Source organism: Coffea arabica, chromosome 11e (genome assembly GCF_036785885.1).
Source record: "Coffea arabica cultivar ET-39 chromosome 11e, Coffea Arabica ET-39 HiFi, whole genome shotgun sequence".
In the NCBI taxonomy this organism is placed as follows: domain Eukaryota; kingdom Viridiplantae; phylum Streptophyta; class Magnoliopsida; order Gentianales; family Rubiaceae; genus Coffea; species Coffea arabica.
Genome location: NC_092331.1, coordinates 43,064,636 through 43,069,854, shown reverse-complemented (window position 1 = coordinate 43,069,854; position 5,219 = coordinate 43,064,636). Strand labels below are relative to the sequence as shown.

At 35.6% G+C, this 5,219-nt stretch overlaps 1 long non-coding RNA gene across 2 annotated transcripts; it reads right to left on the bottom strand.

The window, feature by feature from the left end:
* Positions 1 to 676: 676 nt before the first annotated feature.
* On the bottom strand, positions 677 to 3,302 carry LOC113717862 (uncharacterized). Of its 2 annotated transcripts, XR_003454533.2 has the most exons (4): positions 2,935 to 3,302; positions 2,170 to 2,514; positions 1,127 to 1,165; positions 677 to 993 (listed from the first exon to the last, which is right to left on the bottom strand). It is a non-coding gene; the product is annotated as an uncharacterized lncRNA (long non-coding RNA). The 2 variants fall into 2 exon arrangements; XR_011825065.1 differs by lacking the exon at positions 1,127 to 1,165 and having other exon boundaries at positions 2,935 to 3,300.
* Between the last annotated feature and the right edge of the window lie 1,917 nt (positions 3,303 to 5,219).

Genomic DNA, 5,219 nt, shown 5'->3' with positions numbered 1-5,219 from the left:
CATTAAAAGTGTCATACTTTCCTTTTTGGGATGTCCTAAAATATTTGTCATGTTTGACATTTCAAACTATTTTAAGTTATGAATTCCCATTTCTGCCCTCCACTAATGATGTGATAATGCATGTGCTAGTTGGCCGACAAATTGATGTGTGGTCCCAAAGGACATCCAAATGTCCCAACTTGTACCATGTTAGACTTCCGGCTCTAGCAAAATTCTTGGTCCCGACTCCAGCCAAATTCATCACCAAGAATGTGTATATGGCTCTTTTAAAGTTCAATTGAAGACTGGTTTTGTTATCAAGAGGATCATTTCGATTTTTTGCAGTAAATAGAATATCGAGATGACTTAATTAGTGATTTTCTTTTGAAAGCTTTCAATTTTTAAATTATTTTCATATGCACTAATTTGTTAAGAATGATCAACTTTCACAAAATAAATTCATATTAAAAACAAGAAAATGGTGTAAAAATAGGTGAATAATTTTAGATTGACACAAAAACTAAATGAGCAAAATAATAAGGCATGTTATTCTACTTGGAGAAAAAAAAAACTACAGTCACTACCAAATTTAATTTAAATGTAGTCTATGAAAGTGTCAGTTCCTCTCATTTTTCTTTAATATTCCAAAACACAAAAATGCAAAAACAGATATTCCACCAACCAAAGAGCAAAAGAATGCAAACCAATATGCAATATTTCCACTTTATAGAATAATGCTATTGACAGTTTCAAAAACTCCAACAAAAGTAGTACTTCAATGTCTATACATGTACATAGCTTCACTCAGCATTGCACATTTTCCCTTTTGTACAAAAGTCATACTACTGCTACTAACATCAAGCTAACTTTACAGAGCTATTCTAAAATCTTGCAAATTGAAATAAAAGCAATCAATCCAAAAATCACTAGTATATAAAAGTGCTTCTATATTCTTTGCCCAATCAAAAGCTTGCACCACAAAATCAAAAGGCTTGATTGCTTGACTTCAACCATCTACCAAAAGATAAGATAGGACACAACTTAGTGAAAAACAACAAATAAAGATGCTCCAGACCAAAGTGAACAAGAATAGCTAAACAAATGAACATTTAGTACATGTGCATTTTGCACAGTAGAACACCCATACCATTTTGTTCAAAACACATGATTAATACAGTTTAAGTACCTACAAATATGAAAATAAAGAACACTAGTTAGTTTAAACAACCATACACACAAGAAATTAGAGATCAAAAATCTTAAAAAACAAAAAAGCTTTATAAAATCTGGCCTGTCCAGTGAAGATAATCATACTTGCGTATGACTTAGAACTTGATTCACAAGTTCTTTTTCACATTCTATTTGTAGTGGAAGACAACTTTCTTTCATTAAATGGTGCTTCCCAATGTGTGGCACTTTATAGTTATTTCCCCCAAGATTTTTCATCACCTCTACCATACATGATTGCAATGTTAAGAAAACATTGTTCAAACTTTCACTTGATAATTGATCAAATGACTTTTCCACGGCAAAAATTAGCTCATCAATTGATATGGGTGCTTCTTGATGTTGCAAGGATTGTATTGCTCTAAAATATCCCAAGTCAAGAACATTCATGTCCGAACTATTAGGAGGTTGAAATGACAAGTGAATATCAAATCCATCCCTAGAAGCAGCTTCAATAAATTCAGGATCAATGGGATTAATATGTGGTTTTGCACTATCCTGTTGGATCAAAATTTCAGTAACACTACCACTATCTCGTGGCTATTTAGCAAGTATTGCAGGCAAAACCTGTTCAATTAAACATCTCCTATATACTTCCTTGGTCACTGACAATATTGGCTTAGTCTCTAATGTACTTGCCATATGATTTTTACTACTCCTCTTTGCTGGTTCTTTGAATACAAAAGGGAAAATCCCAATTTTCCCATCAAATGTTGGGTTACCAGAGCAATCAAAACGTGGTCGAGCAACAGCAGCTAGGAACATAACTTTCACAATGAACTTTTTGCTCTTACATGTCCTAAGAGGTTGTTCTTCTTGAGGATGAAGATAATACTTTTCACATTCTTTAGTCATATAAAACCACTTTTCATCAATATGCACAACATTGAACATAATCATAAACATTGGATTGGTGTTGAGACTTTTTGGTTCAAGCATTGACAAGCAAAAGTTAAGCCTTACTTGTTTATTCTGATTTGTCAATTGTGGTTTGAGTGCATTTGAGTGTGGCCTTATAGCACCTTCTTTAATTCGTCGGTGAAGGGTTGATTTGGACACTTTCATTTCACTGGAAAGTGACCTGATGTTTGTTCGGCGCCAAAGAGGAATTGCCATGATCAAAGTAAAATCAATCTCCACTCGTTTTCTCCCGCATCTTTTAGGAAATCTGCGTGATACATCAACTCCTCCATCTATAGAAGTAATTGCTGCTAGCTTCCAAATTCTCCGGACTGTCCTAACACTTGTTTTAAATAGGCTTGCAATGTTCTTGATCGTTCCCTTTTTCTATTTACCTGCATTACTTTCCTGTAATAATGCTTCAAAAATCATTTGTCTTTCTTGATTAGTTAATCTCTTCGTAGAATTGTTAGTTTCAACATCATTAAAAGTATCCATATTTCTTTTAAAAGTCACCTCTGAAACATGGTGTAAAAAAGAAGAAACAAAGTGTTAAAAAAAAAAACAAACGGACTGCATATATAGAGGTACAAGTCAGTGGTATAATCCCATTAAATATTTTAAAATAGCCATTTCAAGACTTATTTTTGGAGCAATCTGCCACAACCCAAATTTTCAGTAAATAATTTGGCTGCAAATCTTTAAGAAATTATAGACAAAATAATCAATAAATAAACATTAAAAAAGTTTAAAAGATCCAGCCTTTCTCACATGAGAAAATAGAAAAAAAAACCATTAACAAGAAAGAATAAAAGACAATTAACTAACCTTTTAATCTCATTTGTTATCAACTTTGGATTAGAAATCTACTTCATGTCCTTCCAATGCTTCTCTCTTCAACTGGAGCACTTGTAATCAAAGGTGAAAACTTTCAAGTGAATATGGAGTATGAGAAGAGGGAATTTGTAGTTATTCCAGAGAAATTATCGTAGCTTAATTTGCAGCAATTGAAGGATGGCTAACTATGGAGAATCAGAGAGGATTCTATAGTAGACGGTGATGAATGGCTGCTAGAAGAAGATTTTGATAAGGAAGCCGGTTCTATGTGGATGAAACAAAGGATGGCTTTTTGGTGGGTCCTATTTTGACTCATTTGTTTCTTGGATGAAGAAGATTTTGATAAGGAAATGAATTTTTTGTAGCTGAAACAAAGGAGTGCTTTTTGATGGGTCTCACTTTGACCCATTTGTTTCTTGGACGAGTCAGTGAAATGTAAAGGGCAAACTTGGAACACATGAGTTTACAGATAAGTGGATGTTACTGTGCATAAAAAGCCTTGTTTCCCAAGTACGATAGACTTTGCAGGACGAAGGGAGTACTATTTTGTGGGCCATTTAATCATTCTAGTAGCAACATGTATTTTATTTAACATTTTAGCTATAGTAGCCTTTTTCCCTTTTTATAAATTTATCAAAACTTATACCTTCTTTATGAATTTGAATCTTTCCATTTCCTTTTTCAAAATTTTCCCATTTAGTGTGGCAATATTCGGTGAAAAAATTCAAGAAATCATTCTTGGATTCATGATGTGTTACATCTTCTAGCGTGAAAGGCTAGGGATGTGACATTCAGCAACACATACAAGAAAAGGAATGTTATTCTTTTAATGATTTTACATATATATATATATATATATATATATATATATATATATATATATATATATATATTAGATTGAAAAGTAATGGAATTGTGCTTAGGAATTGAAAATAACGAAGACGTGGTGAAAGTACTTGATAAGCTAATGATCAAATGTGAGTAGTTCTTATCACATTTGGTGTTTGAAAAAATATTGGAACAAACTAATATCATTTTTTAAATGTCATTTATTATGAGAAACTAAAGTTACTTTGTAAATTTGTGTTTTTTCAAATGCTATTTTTTTTTCTTTTGGAAAATAGATCTCATGTAGATAATTATGACCGCATGGATAATTAAAATACCATGAAACTCATTTATGATCACAAAAAATATGGCAAAGAACCGATTGATAATTTAACAATGATGATGAGCCTTACAAGTCCCAGACTTCTTAGCTATCTTTCTAGAAAGGCTAATTGATAGGCCGAATATCCAAAAATCAATGATGTAAGACTCAAGGTTAACTCTTAAAATATTTAAAACATACAAAGGCTATGTAACCTTGATTCGGCATGTGCTTTTTGTCTGTTCCGGGTCACCTGCTCTCGGCTGCGGTGTTACCTGCTTCGCTTTTCAGATTGGTGGAAAAGGTGTGCGCGAACTTCCTATGGGGTGCTTCGGACGAAGGCACGAGGTATCACTGGATTGGGTGGTCTCAATTATGCTACCCGGTTGAGGAGGGAGGAGTGGGTCTCAGAAGGTTACGTGACAGTTATATGGCTTTTTCTTGTAAATTGTGGTGGCAGTTTAGGGCCGGATCATCACTCTGGGCGAGCTTTATGCGTGCTAAATATTGTCGAGACCTCCATCCGTGCGAGGTGGAGCTGAGTCGTCACGTCTCCGGCACTTGGCGGAGAATGGTAAACATTAGTAGGCAAGCAGAATTTTCTGTGGGTTGGCGGATCCAGGGGGGTCTTGCCATTTTTGGTTTGATAACTGGCTTGAGACAGGCGCTTTGTTTCATAAGGCTACGGTGGCCCCAACCCTCTCCTTTAATGACTTCATCGTTAACGGAAAGTGGAGCTCAAGTTTACTCTCCCTAGCTCTTCCCCCTGACTTAGTTCCTTCTGTTGTATCACTCCCGATCCCTTACGGTGGTCGAGCGGATGAGCCCATATGGAGATTGACTTCGTCTGGCGAATTTTCAGTGGCTTCGGCTTTTGAGGAGGTTCGACAGGCTCGTTGCCCTTCTTTCGTCCATTCTCATCTCTGGCATCCTCGCATCCCGTTGAAAATCTCTTTCTTCATGCTGCGATTGTTGTTGGGGAGGTTGCCACTCCCTGATGTGTTGTGTAAAATGGGTTTTCAGATGAGGCCATCTAAATGTTGGTGCTGCCCGGAGGGAGCGTGCGAGACGGTGGAACATGCATTTTCTGAGGGGCAGGCGGCTAAGGAGGTGTGGTCCTATTTTA